General features: G+C 33.2%; 1 long non-coding RNA gene across 1 annotated transcript; it reads left to right on the forward strand.

The window, feature by feature from the left end:
• Nucleotides 1-1,994: 1,994 nt before the first annotated feature.
• On the forward strand, nucleotides 1,995-8,581 carry LOC143078206 (uncharacterized). Its single transcript, XR_012979107.1, has 5 exons — nucleotides 1,995-2,333; nucleotides 3,187-3,471; nucleotides 4,649-4,939; nucleotides 6,124-6,435; nucleotides 7,195-8,581. It is a non-coding gene; the product is annotated as an uncharacterized LOC143078206 (long non-coding RNA).
• Nucleotides 8,582-11,170: the final 2,589 nt, after the last annotated feature.

Raw genomic sequence — 11,170 nt, forward strand, 5'->3', positions numbered from 1 at the left:
AATCACAAAGCCAGATTACTTAACATCACCATGTTTAAGGAATGCTAATATTCTTGCGAGTAGTTGCAGTCGGTGTCAGTTATTTCACAAAAAATGAACAAAAGAAACGTTATCTATACAAAGTTTAGCAAAAAGTTGGGCAACAGGATTAACAGACGATGAAACCATTACAAAAATACTCCATTGAAAATGCAGTTATAATATTTATTAATAATATTTTTAATGATTTATCAAATATAAAGCAATAGAAATCTAGATTTATATAATCTAGGCCAGCTTTGATATTCCGCTTCCTGTAAATCAATTGTAAATGTTTATAAATACATGTACCTACGCGGAAATACCAATTAACCAATTTTAGATTTGTTATTGTTTTAATCTCAAATATATAATTTGTTTTATTCGTAGAAGTTCCATAGAGATTGGAAATTTTCAATTGCTTCATTACAGTAAAATAATGGAGTCACTCTTTGTAATCTCGATTTTATTTTGCATTTTCAACAGTAAGTTATTTTTACGTAATATTTCTTGGCTGTATCTTTACCTTTCACTTGTTTTAACAAAACATTGTCGATTTATACAAAATGATATTTTGTAATTGAATTCTGAAAGTATTCTTGACAAAGAATATAAAAAATCGCAATACATGTCAATACAATGTTTGATAGTTTTTTTAAAAACTTCATATTCATCAATTGACAAGCTTTTTATATGTTCCATTTCTTTAACTTGCTAAGTTGATATCTTTACTGGTGGTCTAAAATACTAGAGGTGATAATTATCTTGTAATTGTAACTGAAAAAAATACACTCGTCGATACACCAACAACTGTCTCTATGTGTAATAACATGCTCTGGTTTTCCAAACTTTAGTTCTGTGAAAAATTGGCATCCCTTTCTGTAACAATTACTTCCAAGTTTGTTGTTGGAATTCGAGTCAATCAGTTTTATAATGTCTGTGTAGAATGTTTACACAGCTGCTTCCTGTTCGTCATTATTTGCCATGCTGAACGCTGTAGTCGTTTAATTTTGACTTATACTTTGAAAAGTCGTTTATCCTGTTTTGTATTACTATAACAGAGTACTAGATGTTACTAGTAGACTATCATCGCCGTTATTACTCATCAACTGACAATTGGATTTAGAATACAGATGCTTTTGCTAATTATAAATTATGAAATGAAAACTAAGAACGCAATAATATCTTGTAAAAGTAATTTATATTCATACTCATTTTGTTTTCTGTTTTATGAACGACAAGTATGAAATGTATATGCACGCACTTAAATCGATATTACAAGTTTATACAGACCGTGTGATATGTCCGGGAAAGGTGCTTCACAAAAGTAATGCACATGTTCTCGCGTTAATTCTTTCATCTGTTGGTTCGAATGTTCGAGATTCATGTGCTTATTTAGAAACTGCATTGAACAAATGTCGGGCGTACAAACCGGTTTTTTTTTCATGATTTACTTCCATCAGATTGCTCAAAGTCGTATATTTGAAAACTAAGTATGTGTAACAATCGAAACGATAGAGAAAATATAACAAAAAAAGGACATACAAATAAAAGCAAAATTCAACATATAAAAGAACTTAAAATTTTGATTGGATTATTTTTTGCTATTTGTTATAGGTATCTTCTGATACTATTTTGTTTAATTGGTGTCCGTACAGTTTATGCTGTCGAAGCTGTTGATCCTGTTCTTTTTCTGGTTAAGGTTAATACAATAAGGCTAGTTTCCAGAACAATAACAGTTTGTCAAATTCTGATGTTTTTTTTAACAACGAATTTCCGTATATATTCTATCACCGTTTAGGACATTCGATGCAGAAATATTTGTTAAATTAGGAATGAAAGTTACATATGTATCAACTAAACTATCGCGATGTCCTGTTTCATTAAGCCATTGGCAAGCACTTTCTGTTAACTTATATAAAAGTAAGTAATGTTTCCAAGTATCCATTTATATATTTCCTTTCATTTAGGTGCGAAGATGGAAACAGTAGTGCTTACTGCGAATACATATACACAAAGAGGACAAAAACTAAAGCTTAATTGTTCTTCAGATGTTGTGCCCGTCGGGCAAGCCGCAGAATTTTTGGTCAATAATATGACGTTAACAAATATTCGGCAACACAATTTGGTTTGTTTTGATACGAAACAAAAAGAAACATGCGGCAATGATACATGTAGATGTGCAGTGAATAAAAAATCGTATATGGCGATTTTCAAACCACCATACAATAGTAAATACATTAATCTTATGTGTAGAATGAAATTTAGTGGTGGTAGCGTAGTATTATCCCAGGAGATTGTTGCAACGATAATAGGTAAGTAATTCGTCAAGAAAAAATGAACGCACAAACAATAACTTAGTAAAACGTTGCTGTTTGTTGTTTTTTACTTTGGCTAGAGGCACAGGGGAGGGTTGAGATCTAAACTGAACTAGTACTATTTTCATTAAGGGGCCAGCTGAAGCATGCCTCCGGGTGTGGTATGTTCTCACTGAAGACCCATTAGTCACTATATAGTTCAATGTTCATAGTCTCAGTTGATATCAATAGACCAAACATATATAATATTGTAGATATAGAAAGATATGGTATGAGTGCCAATGAGTCAAATCTCCATCCAATTCACAATTTATAAAAGTAAACCATTACAGGTTAGAGTACGGTCTTCAATACGAGCCTTGGCTCACACTTGACAGCAAGCTATTAAGGGCCCAAAAAGAAATACTAGACTAAGTGTAAAACCATTCAAACGGGAAACCTAACGGTATAATCTATATAAAAAACGAGAAACGAGAAACACTTATGAACCACATAAACATACGACAACTACTGAACATCAGATTCCTGAATTAGGATAGGTGCAAACAATTTCAGCGGGATTAAACGTTTGAATGGTACCAAACCTTCTCCCTTATTTGAAACAATAGTGTAACATCTCAACATAGAAAGACACTATTTAGGTGATAATATATATATATTGCAGAAGGCAAAACAATTCTTTAAAGATCAAGCTTTATGGTCAAAATAAAATACAATCAACAAAAAATGTTAGTCTCGAATGAAATCCATAACAAATAATGGTTATGAATTTTAGAATGTTTTGCTAGTTTGAAAAATATTAATTTCAACTGATTAATTAACAGAGAAACTCTTCGTTATTCTTTTCAAGATATTTCCTCCCCGAAAATACAAGTTAATGAAAGCTTGCCACTGATATCTGGGACGTCTGTGAATTTGATTTGTTCTGCACCAAAGAGCAATTCAAGTTTTTTTATTGTATGGAGATGTGGTCATGTCACATATCAAAAGGATACAATGTATAATTTAACATTTGCCTGGTCAACTCTGGAGTTGAAAATAGATGCAACGTATAATGGTATCCAATGTATTTGCAGTTTACATGCCAGAGAAGTAGATTTTGCAGTGTCTGACTTTATCATTTTAAATGTTCGAAGTAAGTTTATTTATTGTGGCTCGTTTTGATTACAAGATCGGGGAACAAAAACTAGTTCAAACACTGAAGTAGTAGTGAACCAATTAGCAGAAACTGACATACAAAAACATACGCATTGAGGAAAAACATAAAGATTAATCCAGTCGTTCCTGATGGATCATTTGGACAAATACGCAGTTTTTTGTTTTACTCTGATTAAGACACACAATATTTTTTTTCTGTAAATACGTTAATAGTATTCTAGCAGTTGAGATACAGTTTCTTGATCTTTAACCGAGGCTGGGTCGATAATTTTGTCTTCAAACCTAATATTCTATCATAGACAATTATAATAAACACAATATTGGATTATAATTATTATTATAACTATTATTACTGATTGTTTTATTCATTATTAAATTTACAACATGAAACAGTGGGAACACATTTTCAATTAACAGGATGCTTAATTATACAATTTCTTATTTTGCATAATACTCAGTTTATTCATTATGTAAACGCGTTGAAGACGCAGACACAAATATCCCGAATTTAGCTTAGCCTTCTCACTTGAACATGCCATTGATTGAAGGGTAGTGTACATTCCATTAACAACAGCTAGACTGACTATCGGACAAGGAACGCGTTTACAATATATATATTTGTCTATTGTTAATTTTTTTTACTTAACATCGATACTTCTTTATCCAATACCTTGTTTACAATCTCATAAGTTGCTAAGATACAGACTAAGGATACTAGTTTTCAATTCAGCCTAAAATTCATGATATTATTAACTCTGTACAAAACATAAGATTGTATTATCAAAAAAAGTTCTGACAGAAAGCATTGTAATGGTCAACAATTGTTTAGATATTCCAATGCGATAGGTCAATGTAAGATTGGAATTTTATATTATCGCTATTTTACAAATTTTATCTTCAAGTTTGATCTTACTGTCTGCGAATTTTCCTTCTCAGCGGAGTCGAGTGATAAGAAACTAAGGGAGCAAGGTGGCATTGCTAGGCATAGGTAAAATAGCGATAAACAGATTATCATTAGTCATCTCAACTCGAATGCTTTGCTCGCTTTGGCCGTCCCGGCTCAAGTGAGAAAATCAATCTCGTTGAGATGATCAACGATAATCTATAATAATTATCAGTAGTAGGTGAATCATGTATGTTACTTCATTTTACAGATAAGCCAATTTTGACTTTGAATACAGAATTTCATTGCAACAGTTCTGGAGCTGTAGCTCTAGTGTGTTCAGTAAGAGGAGGCCTTGGAGTGTTTGGTTTCGCACAATGGACACACAGCGTTGATGGTCAATACATTCGTTCTTTACCTGGAACAACTGACAAATATATTTCACTTCTTATTATCAAGGAGTGCAGCTTTAAAGACGGAGGGGACTATACATGTTCCGTCTGGAATAATGATGGAGACAGCATTTTTTTGGAAAACTTAACAACTACATTAACGTTTGCTGGTATGTATATATGTACTGGAAGATATGAGATGTAACCTTTTCACTTATATATAGGGATGTTAACGAGTACTCGAGTAATGGAGCATCTGAGTTAATAAGGTATCTGAAACTAACATAATTATGTACTTACTGTCCTTTTGATTTAATGATGTAAAAGTAACCGTACACGTCCACTCTGTTTCAGTCTGATGTATTTATAGTTGTATCCATCTGATGAGTCTTGTTTAACTAATTTTTAAGGTTGATCTTATCATGTACTTTTATTCCCAATCTGGGGTTAAGGAATGGTTGAGCGCTCACAAACAGGAGTCAGGAATCTGTATTTCATTGGCATGATTGGTTGTCGTTGGTTCATGTCTGTCATTTTTGATTTTCGTAAAATGTTTTGTTATAAATTATGCCGTTAATTTTTTTCGATTCAATAGACAACTTTCGAGTTCGGTGCATTTCCGTATAAAAACTTTGGTTTTAGTGAACGTCACTCGAGCGTTTAGGTGCGTCGTTACTTCCGTTTCCATGTTGAGCGAGTGGTTGAAAAACTTTAAAAGCTATATTGCACGTATTATTCGGCAAAACTTAAAATTCTGATAATTGACAATCTGCACCGCTGTCATTAGGTTATTGTGATTGAGTACCTACTGAACACACTTTATTTCTAGTTTATCCTGCACAATGACGATCACTAAGACGCTTGATGAACGTAAATAGTGCAGGGATACAGGCGAGCCCCTCTATCTGGTAAATGACGTCACAAAGGCGCGTATAACTGACGAGTTTTTTTCCGATGACGGATGAACTCGAACGTGGTCTATTGTTTCATATTTTTCATGTTGGGGACCTTTTATAGCTGACCGTACGGTAAATGTCATCTCATTGTTGCTTATTGGCAATCATACCAGGTCTTTTTATTTTTATCTAGGAATGTGTGCCAATGAGACAAATAACAATTTATAAAAGTAAACTATTATAGGTCAAGGTAAGACTTTCAACACTGAGCCCTGACACACACCGAACACCAAGCTAGCAAGGGTCCCAAAAAGTACTAAATTGTACAACCATTCAAACGGGAAAACCAACGGTCTAATCTATATAAAAACGAGAAACGAGAAACACGTATGAACTACATAAGCAGAAAACAACTACTGTACATCAGATTCCTGACTTAAGATATGTTTTCATTTAAGGACCCCCGATTATTTTGAGTAAAATGGTGGAGGAAATTGATATTGGTCAGCAAATAAAGGTGACGTTTTATACAAGTTCTTCCCTGGTATCTGTAAACTGGCAATGCAATGGAAAGCCAATGAATAGTTCAATCATCGGGAGTAACCTCGAGGAAACACCTACAGATATCGAGATTTATAGCAAACAAATATCACTTTCTGTATACAAGACTTACCTTTCAACACACAGTAATCAGTGTTTAAATGACAATTATGGCATCTGCTTGTCTAATGATTATGCTGTAATATGTGAGAAAATTGTGTTCACTAAAGGTAATACGATATTTATTTAGTTTTTTGTTCACTAAAGGTAATACAATATTTGTGGAGAGTTGTCTCATTGGCAATCATACCACATCTACTTTTTTATTTATAGTATATGAACTAAATTAACTGGCTCAATGTAGCTGCTCTCAATCGTACCGGGACCAATACAGAAACCTCCTGATCTAAATGATTCTTATTCTTCAACTAAAGTAAGAAAGCCACCCTTTTACTGGAACAGGGTATCATTCTTGTTAACTCAGTTCATCACTCAGTCATGATGCATTTTTGTCAAAAGTGCTGAGATTTCTTATGTCCCGTCCTTGTCCTTAAAGTTAAGACAAAACATTGTATTTAGCAACTACATAAGAAAAATAAATCAACATTTTACTGTCGTGTTTTTAGAGACGTCGGCATTCTTGTTGTTTTCAATGTGATATGAAATAATGATGCTAAACGGAACGTCACACTAAGGAAAACATGAATTTTAACACATAAACACATCTTCCATAAATATCATTAATATACTGAATAGATTTGTTTTAATTTTTTATCAATTTCTATAACAGACAGCAATAAACATTTGAAAGAAATTTACACGGTATACTCATGTCATTTCTTTTAAACATACATAAATAAATTAAACAGAGCTAACAAGGTATAACAATATAGTTTATGTTTGGTATCCATTGAATACAATATACTTATGATTATTAATTACTTATTTTGTGTTATTAAAATATGTTGATATATATGTATTCTTTTAAGGAGGAAAGGGTTTCAGCGTCTTTTGGATAATGCTTTTTATAGTACCTAGTGTAATAGCTGTTGCCATTGTCCTGACATTAGTAGGAGTTATGAAAAAACACTTTAAAGGAGGTTGTATTTACATTTTATTTACTTGATTTTGATTTCAGGGAGCATGCCATTTGCTTTAGAAAAATCAGTAGGTATAAATCTGAACAAAAAGCTGGGATAGTCAAGTATACAAAATATTCAAACATAAAAACAAAAACAAAACAAAAATGAATGAAAAAACATAAAATTGGGAATGGAAAATGGAAATGTGTCAAAGAAATAACAACCCTACTAATGATCATAAAACAGCCCAAGGCCACCAATGGGTATTCCACACATCGCTATAATACCAAACATCGCTATAGTAATATAATATAATTAAGGTGTCATATTATTACGAAAGGACTACTAATATCATTACATTTCTTCAATTAATAGTGTCCTTATCAGTGTATGAGGTTCTGAATGAGGTTAGCACAATAAAAAATGTATAGGGAAAAAACAAAAACAAAATGAAGAATTATAGATTTGATTTGATTTGATTGTTTGTGTTTTAACGCCACTTTGGAGCACCACTTTGGGCTTTTTCGTGGCGGCTAGTTTTTATTGGTGACGGAAGCCGGAGTGCCCGGAGAAAACCACCGACCAAAACCACGACCTTCGATAAAAAACTGACAATCCTTGTCAATTAAGATAGAAGTCGAGTGCACGCTCACGAGCGGGGTGTGAACTCACAACTTTAGTGCTGAGTGGCTAGTAATTATAGTAGTAACAACTTAGACCACTCGGTCACCGAGGCTCCCAATACAGAATAGAGCATAATGGGCTGCAAAAGTAAATAGAATAAATGTTGAACATCATCGAATGAAGAATGTAAAGAATAAAGCGCTCATATAATTACAAATATATTCAACAGAAAAAATAATTTCATGAGAGTTTTACAGCGTTATCGTAAGATATAATGAAAAATGTCTAGAATATTCATGAATATAGAAATTACGGATCCTCAATCCTTGATAAACGAGCGTTATAGTAGTTATCGCAGGATTATAATTTAGTACGCCAGACGCGCGTTTCGTCTTCATAAGACTCATCAGTGACGCTAGCCCTCATATCAAAATATTTATAAAACCAAACAAGTTCAAAGTTAAAGAGCATAAAGGATCCAAAATTCCAAAAAAAGTTGTGCCAAATACGGCTAAGGTAATCTTTGTCTGGGAAATGTCATTAGTTACTATTCTAAAGAATTCAAATATATCCTATCAAACATTCAGCATATTTTTATTTCAATAACTGTTCTTTCAACAGCCTCACATACTGTCCAGCTTGAAGATGTTGGCCATCCTACAAATTCTACAAATGAACGGTAAGAGAGTTAGATTTGATTATAATTTCATTGGTGTTATGTAGCTATAGTTTAAACAACATCTTTAATTTACTAAATGGTACGTTATTTTATACTGGCGATTATTAAGATTTTAGTCTCTTATAGCACAACTTTGAAAGAGAAAAGAAAACTAATGTGATTTCTAACAAATCTTTGTGTATAGAATGTTTAACGACAATGTTCCTGTTTTAGTTTTCTTTTTGCATAATTATTTGACTGCAATTTCATATGTGATAAGGCCGTCGAGTTATGTTTTGTTTTAACTTTTGGGCTGATTGAAGATTAGAATACCATATTTTGTTTGCTCATTGTTGAAAGTCATGCGATCACCTGTATTTATTAACACTTTTACCTAGTAATATCATTGGTTGATGGTTGGCGTTTTACCTATAGTATATCGTCGATTGCTATATGGATCATGACACAAAGAAGCTTTGTTGTATAAGTACGTAAATCTTTTATTTTCAAAAACATAATGTTGTATTGAAGATATTTTTCATTATTGTGTTCAGTTACCTGCAAATATACGAACCAGACCAAATAGCTACTCATCAATATGACACTACTGGTAGGCCATGCAATGATCTCGTACCAAACAGAGCAACTAGGGATCATGACACTGCTGGTATGCCATACAATGAATTAGTACCATACCAGTCAAACAGATGTTATAATGTCACATCACCTGAGTATTTAGAGGTTCAACCAGATATAGACACTTACAGCATACAAAGTGACAGATATGAAAAGGTAGACTAGTAATCATGGTAATTAATTAGAAGAGTGTAAATTTGTAAATTTGTAATATTGTATATATATTGTATTAATTAATATGTGTGCATATATGTATCTTAATTCAACATTGACTCTTAAGTAACAGTTCATAGTTATTTTTACTCTTTTCTTTTCATAGCACAGCATCTATAATACTTGTGAAGATGAAAGTTTGGTTTAAATATCAATGCTTGAAGTGTATAAACTCACCTTTTATACAGATTTAATCGGGTATTCATCAACGAATGGTACCTTTCTCATTCAGTATTACTGATATGGGTGAAAACCTAATTTCTTGCCGTCTGAACCATTTATTTATTTTTTGTACTCGGCCCTTTTTAGCTCACCTGGCCCGAAGGGCCAAGTGAGATTTTCCCATCACTTGGCGTCCGGCGTCCGTCGTCGTCGTCGTCCGTCGTCGTCCATCGTCCGTCGTCGTTAACTTTTACAAAAATCTTATCCTCTGAAACTACTGGGCCAAATTAAACCAAACTTGGCCACAATCATCATTGGGGTATCTAGTTTAAAAAATATGTGGCGTGACCCGGCCGACCAACCAAGATGGCCGCCATGGCTAAAAATAGAACATAGGGTAAAATGCAGTTTTTGGCTTATAACTCAAAAACCAAAGCATTTAGAGCAAATCTGACATGGGGTAAAATTGTTTATCAGGTCAAGATCTATCTGCCCTCAAATTTTCAGATGAATCCGACAACCCGTTATTGGGTTGCTGCCCCTGAACTGGTAATTGTAGGGAATTTTTGCTGTTTTTGGCTATTATCTTGAATATTATTATAGATAGAGATAAACTGTAAACAGCAATAATGTTCAGCAAAGTAAGATTTACAAATAAGTCAACATGACCAAAATGGTCAGTTGACCCCTTTAGGAGTTATTGACCTTTATAGTCAATTTTTAACCATTTTTCGTAAATCTTAGTAATCTTTTACAAAAATCTTCTCCTCTGAAACTACTGAGCCAAATTAATCAAAACTTGGCCACAATCATCTTTGGGATATCTAGTTTAAAAAAAGTGTGGCGTGACCCGGCCAACCAACCAAGATGGCCGCCATGGCTAAAAATAGAACATAGGGGTAAAATGCAGTTTTTGGCTTATAACTCAAAAACCAAAGCATTCAGAGCAAATCTAACAAGGCATAAACTTGTTTATTAGGTCAAGATCTATCTGCCCTTAAATTTTCAGATGAATCGGACAACCCGTTGTTGGGTTGCTGCCCCTGAATTGGTAATTTTATGGAAATTTTACTGTTTTTGTTTATTATCTTGAATATTATTATAGATAGAGATAAACTGTAAGCAGCAATAATGTTCAGCAAAGTGAGATTTACAAATAAGTCAACATGTCTGAAATGGTCAGTTGACTCCTTTAGGAGTTATTGCCCTTTATAGTCAATTTTTAACCATTTTTCGTAAATCTTAGTAATCTTTTACAAAAATCTTCTCCTCTGAAACTACTGGGCCAAATTAATCAAAACTTGGCCACAATCATCATTTGGGTATTTAGTTTAAAAAATATGTCCGGTGACCCGGTCAACTAACCAAGATGGCCGCCATGGTTAAAAATAGAACATAGGGGTAAAATGCAGCTTTTGGCTTATAACTCAAAAACCAAAGCATTAAGAGCAAATCTGACAGGAAGTAAAATTGTTGATCAGGTCACGATCTATCTGTCTGGAATTTTCAGATGAATCGGATAATCAGTTGTTAGGTTGCTGCCCCTGAATTGGTAATTTTGAGGAAATTTTGCTGTTTTTTTGTTATTAT

The sequence above is a fragment of the Mytilus galloprovincialis genome, chromosome 6, assembly GCF_965363235.1.
Source record: "Mytilus galloprovincialis chromosome 6, xbMytGall1.hap1.1, whole genome shotgun sequence".
In the NCBI taxonomy this organism is placed as follows: Eukaryota; Metazoa; Mollusca; class Bivalvia; order Mytilida; family Mytilidae; genus Mytilus; species Mytilus galloprovincialis.